This window comes from Ictidomys tridecemlineatus, chromosome 3, assembly GCF_052094955.1.
Source record: "Ictidomys tridecemlineatus isolate mIctTri1 chromosome 3, mIctTri1.hap1, whole genome shotgun sequence".
Taxonomy (NCBI): Eukaryota; Metazoa; Chordata; class Mammalia; order Rodentia; family Sciuridae; genus Ictidomys; species Ictidomys tridecemlineatus.
The window spans coordinates 1,234,478-1,250,017 of record NC_135479.1 but is presented as its reverse complement, the minus strand read 5'-3'; the positions used below and the strand labels follow the sequence as shown (position 1 = coordinate 1,250,017).

Here is a 15,540-nt window from a genome sequence, read left to right as displayed (position 1 = left end):
TGTGCGAGCAGGTGGAGGACCGGAGGCCCCGGGTGCCCTGGGCGCTATGTGGGGCTGTCAGAGGTCAACCACCGACACCAACACGTGGTGACTGGACTGGGTGGCCCTTCGCTGCCTGAGGGAGTGCGTGTCGGGGGCACTGAGTGGAAGGGTAGGGGTAGGGGTTCCAGAGAGAGGGCTGAAAAGAACAGGCATCAGGACAGCGGTGAGCCCTGCAGAGCTGCTTTCTAACGCAGGGACAGGGAGACAGCAAAGGAAAGCAGCCCCCGGCTGGCCTCTCCTGACACCTGCATCCAAGCCCGTTGAGGGGGCCTGTGTGGGTCTGGCTGCTGCTCCTCCAGCGCTGGTTCCGGAAGGTCAGGTCAGTAGTGATGGGAGCTTGGCCGAGTGACTCCATCTGGACCTTAAGCTGGGCCTGTGCAGAAGCCTACTCCCCTCCTCTTCCTTCCTTCCCTCTCCTCCTCCTCCTCCTCTCCCTCTTAGGGTGCCTGTCCCTCCCAAGCCTGAAGCTGCAGAGGGGCCAAGCCAGAGTTCAGCTCCTGGACAGGGTAGAGCTGAGAGCTAGGGGGCCCCACCCATGTGACTGGGTCAAGAGCAAGTTCAGAAAGACCACTTGAACTTTATTACGACAGAACGGCACATAATCAAGTTTTATTGGCCATATGCATGCTCTACAAACATCACCCCAGACCAGAGTGGGCACACCTGGCCTCCAAAAGCCTCCGCCCTCCCGGCAGCAGCCACTGAGGTACATGCAGGGAAGGGCTCTACCCTGGAGCTATCCTTCCGGCCTTTTGTCTTTTACTTTGAGACAGGGTCTCAGGAAGTTGCCCTCGCGGGGCCTTGAACTTGCGGTCCTCCCGTGTCACTGGGATTATGACATGGATAGCCATGCTTGGCCAAAAGAGAACATTCTAGGCAATGTCAGAGACGGAGCCATAAGAGAACACTGCGACGACTTCATGCCAAGAGTGTGAGTGGTACAATGAATGGGGGTGCTCCAGACCCAAGTCAAGGCTGAGCATGGACGCAGCAGCTGGGGGAGCTGCGCAGACCCTGCCCCCAACCTCTGCTGCGGGTGGCCCAGAGCAGCTGGACTTGATCCATCACTGACAGCGTCCCTCATTCTAGTCCCCCCTTCAGAACCAGCCAGGGGAAGACAGATACCCTCCCCCGACCAAACCCACAGAGCTCCGGAGCCACTCCTGCTGGGACCTGGCCCCGGGCTCCCCTGGACCTTCCCTTTTCCCCTAAAGCCTCCCGTGGCCTGCCTCCCCGTGGCCTGCCTCCCCGTGGCCTGCTTAGAACAAGCTTCTCTGGTTCTCCTTCGCAGGGTCTTCACTTATGGGATAGTCAGCTTTGTGTGACCTCAAGATCTCAGAGGTCCAGTCTGGGGTCAGTGGACACTATTGCTCTGGGCCTGAGATGAGGCAAAGCATCCTGGCAGAAGACTGGTGAAGGAAAGCTGCTCAGCTCACGGCAGTCAGGAGCAGAGAGCGAAGGAGGGACAAGACATAATCCCCAAGGGCACACTCCCAGTGACCCGCTTCTCCCAGCCACATCACCGCTGCCTGCAGTCGCCACTCGGTGATCCACTCACATTCTTGATCCTTTAAATGGATTAATCCACCGATGAGGTCAGAGCCCTGACAGCCTGATCACTCCCCTCTGAACATTCCTGGGTTGGAGATCCTTCCCAACACAGCTGTTAGAGACATCTCATATGGAAACCAAAACATCGTATACCCACAGTTACCAAAATCCCCCCCCCCAGCTCCAGATCTAGCAGGGATCCCAGGAGATCCCTCCAAGGTCAGGGGTTCTCAACCCAGCCTGAGTGGATATGCTCCTAAAGAGGACTGCAAGCTGCATCCGAAGAAAAGTGCAAAGGTCCACCAACAGGCAGCAGAGGTACATACACCCAAGACAGGGTGCATGGCCCCAGCCCCTCAGAAGTGGGGTGACCACCCAGGCTGAGCTCCGGACTGTGCCTAGGGAAAGTGACTGCGAACCCCCAGGCACACTCTCATGAGCACCTGTGTCATTTGATATTGGGGTTCAGAATTCAGCTTCTCCCCGGCTAACCAGCCTCGCCAGCATCAGCCTGTGGTGTGGGTCTTTGAATCTGGTGGCGTTAAAGGGATCAGGCTGTTGTTCTCCTTGGTCCCCTACAGGGACACGTGGAGGTTTTTGATGGTGGCGGCTGTGTTTTTATTTTCAGTACTAGGAATTGAACACAGCGTCACTTTACCCCTGAGCTACATTCCCAGAACGTTTTACTTTTCATTGTGAGACAGGGCCTCCTACGTTGCCTAGGCTGGCTCTGAATTTGTAATCCTCTTGCCCACCTCCTGGGAGCCACCCTGCAGGGCTGGAGGTGTGTTCATCCAACTGGAGGACAGGCGTGGCCCGTCATGCTCCTAGATCCAGGCTCCATGTGAAGGTTCTCCCCCTCTGAGATCCTACCACTCCCAGTTTAATGGGGGAATTTTGACTAAACTGGGTCTGGGGTTGTGACTCGGTGGTAGACCACTTTCCGGGCATGTGTGAGGCTTTGGCTTTGGTTCAGAGCTTGACAAAAGAAAAGAAGGAGGAGAAAGAACAATTATTATCTGACTAAATGTTCACGGAACAGAACAATCCGTGCTGTGGTGGTGTCGGGAGTGTCCCCTAAGGTTCCCAGCTGGGCTGGGGGCAGCAGTGGTCCCAGCTGGGCTCTGGAGAAGGGAGTAATGAAGATGGAGACCAGCAGAGGCAGCTTATCAGAGCTCACAGTACAGGCCTCTCTGTAGGAGACAGAGGCCCAGGAACAGGCTCAAGCCCTGGGACTCTTATGGGGAGGCTCAGAAATCAGAGCCGGTGGGTCCTGATGCCAGAGGGTTAGGGTTAGGGTGGGTGGGTACCAGGGCGAGGTGAGCCGTTCTCAGAAATGCCCTTGGGCGGGTGCCGGGTTTCTGTTCTCGGGACTTAAAGGCTAGTTAAACTGGGCTGACTGGGCTGCACGAAATAACCCCACAAGAGACACAAATACCTTTTTCTTTGGGGTTGCTGTGACGGCTCCTCTGACCTTAAGGGTCCTAAGGAAGAGAGAGAGAGAGACAGAGAGAGAGAGAGAGCGAGCACGCGCATGTGCTGACCCCTTTTATTGAGGAGAAGCTATTCAAATGAGGCAAGGGGTCAGGTTTCAGGGGGCTGAGTCTACCTTCATGATGTCCACTGCCAGCAGGTTGACTGACACCTGGGTAGGCCACACCCCAGGGCACAGTAAGAGAAGGGGACACACACAAGGCACTTCCATGGAAGATTCTATCCTAAACAGGGCAAGGGGTTATATTACAAAGGAACAGGTGAGCATAGCTTCACCCATGGGGCTGTAGCAAGACACACCCATTTCTGTGACTGAGCGCCTCAGCACCCGGCTGGGGAGTGTAACTCAGTCACCGGTAAGGTTGGCCTCCCACATATTCCCCCTTTCTTAATAAAAAAAGAATGTAACTGGGAAATTTTCTTTCAGTCACTTGGCTCTTCGACCAAGGTCATCACAATCTGCTATTGAAACACAAAAAGAATTAGTAGAAAACATAACATCTTCATAGCAGTCAACACAATAATCTGGATTATTATTACCTTGCCAAACACTCATCAGAAGATTTTTAATCTTTTCCCAATTTTATTGGGAGGCATTGTGTTTGGCCACAGTAACAGACATTCTTATTGCCATGGCATTTAGGCCTCTCCATAAACCACAGAGCAAAGGGCTCACTCACATTATTCATTACATTGTCTTCTAGAACATTATTACTTAGTTCTCATCCTTCCATCAGTACTTATCTGACCATGAAGGAAGCTGGATGTAATTTAAGTCAAACATTAAGAAAATCCATACATTGTAAGTTTTAAGACATAGCCACAAAGGCCGAAATTGAATAAGCAAGGAATAATATTTAAAGTAGTTACTTTAGGGATTATGAGACCAGCAGTTTGTCTAGGTCTGGTTAATAGACATACACCTGTTTTAAAGCCTGAATATTAACTTTAGCATATTAAATATTAGCTGGCAATAATTAATGAGGCAATAAGTTGTATTTTTATAGGCTACAGGATATTTATCATTTTTTCTATTCACTCTCATATTTAAGGAGTTAATTAGGTCTGTCAGTAATACAAATACCCTTGGAAAAATCTATTTTAATAATTTTTTAACAATTATCCATAAAGGTAAATGTAGTCTTAGTCACTAAAGTCCAGCATAATTGGCTGGCTTGGGTTTTTTATCTGCTGTCTAGCATAAGTTTCTGTGTGGCCAATTTGTTGCTCGGCTATTTGGCTACCTCAGTCACGGGAGCTGGTGATAACTGACTGGTGACAAACCTCAAGTCAATGTCCAGTAGCTCAGTTTCTTTTTGGAATGTACTCAACTGTTACAGGGTTTGAGTGGGGCGTGCCTGTCAATCTATATTAGCAAGGCAATATCCATAGGCCAGTCATCTTCTGCCTAGTGTAACCATACTGTGAGGAAGCTCCGTATGTTCGTTGCTGTTAGTTGCAACTGAAGGCTGTTCTAACATTTTCTCTTCTATTAGGGGCAGGAGACCTCTCTCAGAAGGGGGAAGAATTAGGCCTTTGCACCAGTGTGGGGGGGTGAGGTTCTTTGCCTCACCTCTGTTGGCCCCCAATTTTCTCCTGATGGCCCCTCTGCGACTGTGCCTGTCCTAGGTTGTCCCTCCCTTGAGGAATCTTACCCGTCACTGGCTAACCAGCCATTCTCCGGGGCCAAACAGGGTCATGTGGACTGTGCATGGCATCGTCCCCAAGAGGGCTCTCTGTCTCCTAGATAGATAATGCCCCCATGGCCTCCACGCCAGCATTTACCCCAGGATCAGCAAACTCAGGTTTCTTCTCCATGGAGGGCTCAGCTCACGGCACTGGGTGGGCTGGTGGGGATGCGTTCAGGAAGGAAGGAGACAGGCCATAGAAAGACAAACTGTAATATAGTGACAAAGCTGAGAGAGACAGATGAAGAGAGACCCTCATTCAGAACTGGCCCTAACTGGTGTTACTCACATCTGGTCCATAGCTGCTATCCATACGGATGCAGAACAATCCGTTATTTCAACACTGTCTTTTTCTCAAAAGATACTTCCAGACAGTCTGTTTACCATAGAATCAACATACAGGTATAACTGACCATTACAGTCAGGACAATTAATCTAGTTTCATGGGTGGACTTTCCAGTCCACACTGCAAGACACATTAAAGGTGGACCTGGGAAATGGGTCCATACAAGTCTTTTCATAATTTTTATTTACCTGACAAGCTCGTGAAGCTGCATGGCTATAAGCTCTGCAGCTGGAAATTGACCTTCCTGGGCCAGGTTTCTCAGTCATTATCATGATGACTGGTTTAAACTCTCCAAACTCTCCTTTGATATCTGATTTAATTTACTGAATCATGTTCAGTAACATTAAGACTCTCAATATTACAATTTAAGAAAAAATTTTTAAAGTATTTTGTAAAATCTAGTGTCTCTCTGGGATCCTGTATTCCCCCTTTTCCTTATTTAATAAAATTGAGTAAAGGCTTGGCACAAGTCATAGTATTATTAGCTTAAGTTATAGATAATAGTACAAGTATTTAAATGATTAAGAATAGATTTACCTTTTATTGATTATTAATTTTTTTTATATAGACTAATCGATCCATCCTAACAATTTAGAAAGAATCCTCAATCTTTTTGAGAGAAGGTCTCAAAATCTCTATATTTTAGAATATTATCCTTTAAATAGGTATCTCTTAATTGTCTTTAAAAAATATGATGAAGGTTATTTTCTGTGTAGGGAGCAGTATATAAATCTTACTGTATTTTTTATGGACAATAGATCTAGTTAGAGAACTTATATAATATCAATGAATTTTTTTAAGTTTGTAACCTTTATTGTTTAAAATTAATATATAACTTTAATGTGGAGAACATTAGTCTTAATAAAATGTTTTTTAAAATAATTTTATAATTATCTAACAAACAAAATATGTAAACATTAGTATCTCAGTGTCTTAGAATTAATCAATTTTAGTCTAAGGACAATTGTTAAAATCGGGATTTAAGTTAGTAGTTCAATATACTTAATGTTTAATCAACAATGTGAATTTATTTACCAAAATTAATCTTTATCTTAAACAGTAAGAATTATTAGGCAATAAGGTTCTCTCTTTAAAGAAATAAACTTACATTTTAATAGGTGTTTATCATGTCAAAATATGGACAAAATTTTAGCTCACATTAGTATAGTTAAATTAGGAAAATAGCCTGAAATACCCTTAAATAAATTATAGTCAGTTTAGTATATATAAATCTCTTTTTTAATTGTTCTGATTTTTTTTACATCATCTGTTTAGATAACAATATAAAAATCTTTTTTACTTAGGAAAATGAATATAAAGACCTTGTTTTACTCAAAGATGATTTCTTTCTCCTTTTTAGGATCCATGTGTGCTTTTTCTTTGTTGAAGCATCTTTTTCTTTTAGAAAAATTTTTTTGGTTATACTTTGGAACAATTTCTGAAAACCTTAGAATCTATAAACAAATTATTATGCTTTGATAAGAAATATCAATGAAAATAGTTAAAATTCTTAGATATTTTGTAGACATAATTATAATTATTTATCATCTTATGAGTTTGAACAGTAACTTTGAGAATTAGAAACTACTTGAAGATTGTATTTTCACTAAAAAGCAAATTTATAGTAAACACATTTATCTCAAATATCTGTAACTGAAAAGGCAGAGTATCTGATAAATGTAAATGTAAAACATAAATTATGGGTTTTCTGTTTAAGAAAAACAATTAGGCAAATATATATTAACTAATCAATTAGGCATGTACTAATTATTCTAGATTAACAAATATAGGTTATCTAAATATCTAAAAAATATATATTAAGAATAAGAACATAACTTATAGTTGTATTAACTTTATGTAACCACGTGGTCTTAAAATATTTGGATCCATTTTAATTTATTTTTAACTAGGAGTGCACTCTTCTATGTGACGTCACTTGATGTAACTGAAATAAAATCCTTGTGCATACATCTTTACTTCTTATAGTCAGAAATGAGAATAAGGATTTTTTGGTCATCACTGGAACATTGCCGGCTTTGTTCCTGTGGCAAGCAAATGCATCCTCATAAACTCCAAAATTAAAAGTAAAATATAAAGAAGCATGTTTGATATCTCTCATCAATAGAACATTATTTAGTAACACAACTATAGAGAGAAGTCAGGTTATTTAACTTAGAACTAACTTAAATTTAGGACTGTAACATAGAAACCTGTGGAATTAAATTTTGTCTGAAAAAGATATCTTTTGTTAGCATTTACAGGTAGGCATTTTTAAAAATACAGGCTCTGAGCAGCTCCGGTAGAAATCTGAAACACAGTAGTACAGGTTAGTGGCTGGAAGGCGGGACTAGAAGTCCTGTCTGAGTGACTGTGGAAGAACCAATCGGAAGCCCGCAAAAGTGTGGGAGGTGGGACCAGGAAGCCGCTCTTCCAGCCAGGCACCCCGTGGTTACCATGGTGATGCAAACAACATGGTGTCTGCTGCCCATTTTCGGGGCAAAAGTTCCCCAAGTTTTCCTAGCCGACTGCATTTTCCCCCGCCTGGCCAAGATCCTACTGCGGTAGCAGCTTGTTCTGTCTCTGCGACCTGCGGTTGTAGCTCGTGTACATCCTGCACTTTTTTCTGTGGCACGTGGGTGCTCCAAAGGTTTTTTAGCAGCGAACGCTAGCATTACCATCAGATCTTAAGTTAGTCTGTGTTTGGCATTTAGGTCAAGTAATTCAAGGGTTAAAAGCACTGCCGGCCACAGGGGCTAGGACCCCATAGTGAGCAGCAAGCAGCAGAGGCCACACTCTCTTGTCCCCAGGGGCTGAGTTACAGCCAATCTGATTCATAGGACAATCATGTAGTAAAAAGGTCTGTACATACTTTCTGAGTATTGACAAAAACAATAGAAAATTGAAACTTATTTCTCTCCAGGTAAACATCACATTTTCTCTCCCTTTTTCTCACTCTCCTAGCGCAAACTTTTAGAACATAAAGGCCAAAAAATCTTTTTCATGTGATGCTGAGGATCGAACTCAGGTTCTGCCCACGCTAGGCAAGCACTCTACCGCTGAGCAACAATCCTAGCCCCCAAAAAATCTTTTATAAAGATTTATAAAAACAATTTTTTTTTTTTTTTAAAGAGAGAGTGAGAGGTGGGGGGGGACAGAGAGAGAGAGAGAGAATTTTAACATTTATTTATTTTTTCTTAGTTCTTGGCGGACACAACATCTTTGTTGGTATGTGGTGCTGCTGAGGATCGAACCTGGGCCGCACGCATGCTAGGCGAGCGCGCTACCGCTTGAGCCACATCCCCAGCCCCTATAAAAACAATTTTTAAAAATCCACAAAAGCGCGCTTTCCATGGAGAGGACTCAACAACATAGCCCATCAATCATCTTAATAACTTTATTTATTTAGAGTCTCTACAATTATACCCCAATATTAAAAAGTTTAACGTCACAGATTTTCCTTTTGTCTAATTCACTTACTTTCTACAATTCTGCCCACAACACTCTGCAGTCCTAAGCATGCTTAACTTCTGGAGAGAACTTTCCACGTCACTAACTTTCTTTAATATTTAAATTGGAGTCCCCTTAGGAGCCAGCATTTGCCGCTTTTGTCCCGGCGGCTTAAAGACCTTTAGGGCCACGTTGGACGCCAATGGCCGGGTTTCTGTTCTCGCCACTAAAAGGCTCAGGGGTCACTCTAGTTAAACTGGGCTAACTGGGCTGCACACAATAACCACACAAGAGACACAAATACCTTTTTCTTTGGGGTCGCTGTGATGGCTCCTCTGACCTTAAGGGTCCTAAGGAAGAGAGAGAGAGAGAGAGAGAACACACACACACACACACACACACACACACACACGCGCGCGCGCGCGCACGCGCGCGCGTGCTGACCCCTTTTATTGAGGAGAAGCTATTCATATGAGGCAAGTGGTCAGGTTTCAGGGGCTGAGTCTGTCTTCATGATGTCCACTGCCAGCAGGTTGACTGACACCTGGGTAGGCCACACCCAAGGGCACAGTAAGAGGAGGGGACACACACAAGGCACTTCCATGGAAGATTCTACCCTAAACAGGGCTAGGGGTTATATTACAAAGGAACAGGTGAGCGTAGCTTCACCCATGGGGCTGTAGCAAGACACACCCATTTCTGTGACTGAGCGCCTCAGCACCCAGCTGGGGAGTGTAACTCAGTCACCCATAAGGTTGGCCTCCCACAGGAGAGAAAGCTAAACTTTTCCCTTAAGATGGCAGCTGTCCAGGCTGGGGATGTGGCTCAAGCGGTAGCGCGCTCGCCTGCCATGCGTGTGGCTCAGGTTCAATCCTCAGCACCACATACCAACAAAGATGTTGTGTCCGCCGAAAACTGAAAAATAAATTAAAAATTATCTCTCTCTCTCTCTCCCCCTCTCTCACTTTCTCTTTAAAAAAAAAAAAAAGGCAGCTGTCACTTAAGATGGCCACCCAGATGCTAAGCAAGGACCTTATACTGGTCATCAGTGGATCAACCCTTTCACAGCTGAATGGACTGCGGGCAGGTGGTGGGGCTGTGGGAGGTCAGCTGAAGGGAAGGGGTCACTGGGGGCGTGCTCTTGGAGGGCTTTTCTTGTCCTGCCCGCTCCCCACTCTATCTCTGCCTCTCCGTTCCCCACTGCCCTGCCCTTCCACCAGGAGGCTCTGCCTAAAGCCCTGGAGCCGCCCGACCCTGGGCTGAGACTTTAGAGACTGTGAGCCAAAACGGATCTTTCCTCCTTTGATTTTTCCCAGGTATTTGTGACAGTTACGAAAAGCTGCTGGGCGCGGTGGTACAAACTGGTAATCCCAGTGGCTCAGGAGACTGAGACCGGAGGATCGTGAGTTCAAAGCCAGCCTCAATGGTTTAGCAAGGCCCTAAGCCACTCAGTGAGATTCTGTCTCTAAATAAAATATAAAAAAAGCTGGGGATGTGGTTAGACCCTGGGTTCAATCGTCGGTATCATAAATAAATCAACTAAGTTACCTGTCCCTGTAAAGGTAAAATTTCTAAGCTGATTCTAAGCTGCAAAAGTCTGAGTTAAAGTGTAAAAGACTGGGCATTGTAAAGCTTCTAAATGGCAAGGCCTGGGCTAAAGAGTAAAAGACCAGGTATTGTTAAATTCCTCTGCTACCCCCGGAACCTGTAATCCCTGTAGCTGTTAGGACAATACCTGAACTGCCCAGTAAATATTTCTCCTGGTCCCCTGGTTGTTTAATAGCTAAGGGCTCCAAGTAGCTCGGCACGTAGGCATCCAGGCCCCCAAACCAATCAGTTTAAATGTGTACCCTGCCTAGGAGTGACCAATCACCCTGCCCAGACTGTTCCCACCAATGAATGTACTAATCCTGTCTCAGAGTTGTTGTTCAATTTTCCCGCGCCTCATGATGATTTGTTCTGATGTATGCAAAGCCCCCCGCCCTCTCCAAAAAGTGTACTTAAGCTCTGCTTGACCTCGGCTCTGGGCTCTGGGCTGCTCTCCTTTCCTGAGTGAGCCTGGAACCTCAGCATGCTGAATCAATAAAACCCCTTCTGCCAATTGCATGGAGCCAGTGTCTTGTGTGGTCTCTTTCTCCGACACTCCACCGGACCCTTACATCCCTAGTTCTGTACCTAAGAAAAATGCAAACATGTCCATGTGAAAGCTGGATACATTTTTTTGGGGGGGAGTGCTGGGAACTAAACTCCAGAGGTATGTTCTACCATCAAACTACATCCCCAGATCAATTCATATTTTATTTTTAAAACTTTTTTTTTAGTCGTAGATGGACACAATCCTCTTTATTTCTTTCTGTGTGGTGCTGAGGATTGAACCTAGGGCCTCACGCATGCTAGACAAGTGCTCCACCACTGAGCCCCAGCCCTCATTTTATTTTTATTTTTAAATTCTGAGATGAGGTCTTGCTAAGTTGCCCAGGCTGGCCTTGAACCTGTGGTCCTTCTCCTTCAGCCACCCGCGTACACGTGTGTATTCAGCAGCCCTATCTTGGGTCACCAAAATGTGGAAGCAACGCAAGTGTCCATGGAGGGAGGTGTGGAGAGGACTGTGAGTTCAAAGCCAGCTTCAGCAACCTAGCAAGACCCTAAGCACTCCAAATGCTCGCACATTTAAGTCCTGATGCACCTTGGGGATCTGAAAGATCACTGTGGTCTGTGCAGTAGTGGCCCTGGGAGTCGCCCTAGGGGTAGGCCGCACCCAGAGGGGTCGAGCTGTTCACCTGTTCCCTTGTAATCCCACCCCTTGCCTCATTTGAATAGTTCCTTCCCAATAAAAGGGTTCAGCACATTCTCTCTCTCTCTCTCTCTCTCTCTCTCTCTCTCTCTGTCTCTCTCTCTCTCTCTCTCTCTCTCTCCAGGGACCCCTATTTCATGCAGCCCAGTTCCCCGGGAGTGACCTGAGTGTTGAGTCCTGGAATGGAACACAGGAACGGGATCTGTGGCACACCATACCATGAACCACACCAGCCTCGCACAGGGAGGACACGCTGACACAGGCCACACCGCAGAAGCACTCATGCCCAGGCCAGTGCAAGAAGCCAGACCCGCTCCTCCCCAGTCTACAGAGTACCCTGCCTTGGCTGGCTCCCTGAAGGGTCTCCAGAAAGCTGTTTGAGAACAAGCCCCCAGCCAGGCCTGGGGCACACACCTGTCATCCCAGCTACCCTGGAGGCCGCAGCAGAAGGATCTCAAGTTGGAGATCAGCCTTGAATTTAGCAACTTAGCAAGATCCTGTCTCAGAATGGAATAAAATAAAATCAGGGTGGGTAATCTGCTCAGTGTGAAGCACACGTCTAGCATTTGTGAGGCCCTGGGTTCACACACACACACACACACATCCCGGGAAGGCAATGGGTAGCAGGAACAGGGTGTGTGTGTGACCCCAGCTGGGGGCCACGCCATGGCTGGTGATCTGGTCAGTTCTGCCCGGCTCCCAGCCCACCGCACTTGTCCTGGGCCAGGCACGCCGGCCCCACCCTGACTTCGCAGGCTAGCCCTGCTCAGGGTGGACCTAGAAATAAAACCTCCTACCGCCACCCCACTTGCGGGTGCTCCCCACACCCTGACCGACCGGAACAGCTGGCCTGCCTCCAGGGGACATCCTGGGAGTTCAGGAAGGCTCCCGAGAAGGGGGACAGGGGACAGGCAGTGAAGGACCGCCCGGCTTGCGAATAGCGTCTGGTCGTCTCGCAGCGTCCCCCTCCACAGGGTGGGCTGCGCGGAGTCCCGAGTCTCGCAGGGGAGCAGGGGCGGGGGCCACCGCGAGGACACGCGCCAGCGCCCCCCGCCCCCCCCGCGGCGGCCCGGCCACGCCCACGTCCCCTCAGCCGGGGGCTCCGCTGCCCTGCCACGCCCGTGTCACCACGCCCACTGTCAGTCCGGCCACGGCCACTCGCCTCGGCGTCCCTCCAGGAAAGGAGCTGAAGGGTCCCCCCAGCGGCTGTCCGCAGCCCTCGCCTGGCCTTTCCCGGCGGCCCCCACACCGTGGCATTTCCTCACTCGCTGACCTCTCCGCTGTAGGACTCGATTCTAAAGTCCCTCTCGGCTGTCTCCGCGCCAGAGCCCCGCGCCAGGAGCACGGTCTCCCGGGTCAGACGGTCCTGCAGGAATGACGACTGAGCCAGCCAGGCCCTCGCTGGGTGGCCGCGGCGCAGAGGGCAGCCGCCGCTCCCCGGATGACCTCCGGGTGGCAGCCACGTGGCGCCAATGGACCAGCAAGGCTTGGCGGGTGGAGGCGCTGGGCTGGGGCGGGGGTTCCTGATGCCAGGCCAGCCCTGGGCCAGGACGTGGCTGTCCATGCGAAGCGTCAGATTCAGAGCCTGGCACAGGGACAACCTGTTATAGCTGGTCAGTGGAGGAGCCAGCCCAGGAAGGTGGGCTGGCGTGTTTTCCAGGTTGGGAACATTAATGGCCTGGAAAATGTGACTGCCACACTCTGGGACGTGGATCCAGTCCTAGCCGCCACCTGACAGGAGGGACCCACGGAGCCCCAGAGAGGGCCAGCCAGTCCAGGGGCACGAGAACTCAGGCTTCAAGCAGGCTTCCTGCAGACCCATGGCATTCTGGACTCACCAGCCCCAGGGACAGGGTGAGATCTGCTTCCACCAGCCAGGTGGCCCCATCACGGTCACGGTCACCAGCATCTCCAGCATCTAGCATCGGCCGACTTGGTGATGGACACCATTGTCATGTCACACGACTACACCGATCAGTGTCACTCATAATGAATTTGGGGACTAAATAAAGACACAGACACAGAAAGCACCTTTTCTTTGAGTTCAGGGATCAATCCTCAGCTGCAGCTCCCACAGCAGGGCCAGGCAGGCCAGAGAGCGAGGAGCATGTCCTGAACCCTTTTATGGGGGACAAGCCACTCAAATGAGGCAAGGGGTCAGGTTTACCAAGGAACCTATGTGGAGCCAACCTCATTATCTGAGTGGGTCACGCCCACGTGACGGCGACCTGGCGCTGCCTGCCAGACTGAAGGCAGTCATGGTCAGAACCTGGCGCATCAGGATTTAACGGCGTCTGCGTCCAGGGCAGCTCCCGACCCACCATCACGCCGCTGGGCCAGCAGGAAACGGGAAGGCAGGACTCTGAGGGGTTCCTGATGCCAGGCCAGCCCTGGGCAAGGACGTGGGCCAGCCAGGGGGCTCATCTGTAGGGAAGGAAGGAAGGGGCAGGCCTGCGAGGCCCAGACTGTGAGGCCCATCTGTCCAGCTGGGATTGTCCTGGGTGGGAGATCTGAGGGAGCAGTGGGCAGCAGAGGGTTTCTAGCAGACCCCAGCAGATGATCTCACTTCAGACACTCAGGTCCACTTTGTTTCCCAGGTGGACTAGACCCCACATGCCTGACGTCAGGGACCTTCCACCCCCCTCAGCATTTGATCCTGAGAGTCCCCAGTGACAGGAATCCCAGGACCTGCCACCATGACCACCCTGGTTTTCCCCCGCGGGTTACTTTAGAAAACCTAGTTAGAACACTGCCACTGACCCTGTGGCGGGAGGTGCCAAGGAGACAAGTCCTCGGGTGGGAGTTGCCCTGGGACTATCTTCCACGGGGCGGCTCCTCTTCCTGTGGTATCTCCCAGGGGCTCCCTTCTGACGCCCTGCGTCTGCCATCTTGGTGCCCTGAACTCCTACCCAATAGGAAGAGGGCACTGGCCAGCACCCTGCTGCGACCTCTGCCCCTTCCTCGGGAGAGCTCTGTCCCTGCTGAGTCACCCGCTCCAGCCCAGTGTCTTCCCGACCTTTCCCCAAGCTGGGAGTGGAGCCGTGGCCTGGGAACCTCGGGGACAGAACTCCCTGCTCCACCCCCACTCCCCGAGGCCAGCGGCTCCAGTGGTGGATGTTCCCACGCAGAGCCCCAGCACCCCACTTCCCCTTCCTCCTGCCTCCCAGGCCCTGGAATTCCCCAGCCCAGCACCCAACCAGCACAGGGGGCAAGACCTCCGCTCGTCCAGTCCTGGACTCGGGGCCTGGGTTTCACGTCTGGGGTGGGGGACACTCTCCTCTCGAGGGTGTGTGTGGCAGGCAGGTGCTGAAGGCAAGACTGGCAGCAGCTGAGGAGGAGGCCAACAGGGGTGGGCAGAGGACGAGGACCCCCGACGGGGAGCCAGAGCCCTGAGCAGCGTCTCCTGGAGGCGAGTCATCTAGAGCCGCGATCCACTTGTTCTTCAAGGCCATCTCCTGGGGTTTCCGATGGCTTACATTTTAAATAACATGTTCAAATAGGATTGCCGGTGACAGCAGGAACACTCACGAGCCACTAGGGCTCTGAGGGGTGGTGCCACACTGTAATCCCAGCTACTCCTACTTCTGGAGGCTGAAGCAGGAAGATCACAAACTTAAGACTAATAAGACCTCAGTAAGACCTGAGCGGCTGCCCACCGTCCAGGCCCACTCCCACTCCCACCCCAGTGGCGGGCAACTTCTGCCTTCTGCCTTCTGCCCCTGGGGACCTGCACTCCAGGGGCCTCCCCGGGATTCTGACATCGTGGGCCCCTGCTTGGCCTCCCCTGGGCTGGCCTCTGGCAGCGTGTGTGAGTCTCCTTCCCTGTGGGCAGACACTGTGTCCAGCAGCAACCAGAAGGACCTGAGGTCCATGCTGGTCAGGGGACAGGCTTGGAAATGGCCTCCACAGTCAGACCTGGAGAGGTCCACAGCCCAGGCCAGCACGGGCCCCAGACTCCTGACTCACAGAAACTGCCAGAGAGTAGACATTTGCTGATTAGGGAGAGGGTTTGGGGTAACCTGTTACACAGCAGCCACAGGGAATCCAGTCCTCAGGACACCAAGACCTGGTCCCCCCCGGGGCCAGCTCCAGGCTACGCTGCCTCTCCCCCTGTGGAGTGGTCACCCCATTGTGCTACCTGGTCGGGAGGACACCGAGCTCCTCATGAGGCTGACAGC

The 15,540-nt window shown here is 49.9% G+C and overlaps 2 long non-coding RNA genes across 2 annotated transcripts; both read right to left on the bottom strand.

The window, feature by feature from the left end:
* Window positions 1-599: 599 nt before the first annotated feature.
* Window positions 600-8,434, bottom strand: LOC144375925 (uncharacterized). Its single transcript, XR_013435784.1, has 2 exons — window positions 2,308-8,434; window positions 600-1,610 (listed from the first exon to the last, which is right to left on the bottom strand). It is a non-coding gene; the product is annotated as an uncharacterized LOC144375925 (long non-coding RNA).
* Window positions 8,435-8,501: 67 nt separating this feature from the next.
* On the bottom strand, window positions 8,502-12,970 carry LOC144375924 (uncharacterized). Its single transcript, XR_013435783.1, has 3 exons — window positions 12,636-12,970; window positions 10,585-10,743; window positions 8,502-9,483 (listed from the first exon to the last, which is right to left on the bottom strand). It is a non-coding gene; the product is annotated as an uncharacterized LOC144375924 (long non-coding RNA).
* Between the last annotated feature and the right edge of the window lie 2,570 nt (window positions 12,971-15,540).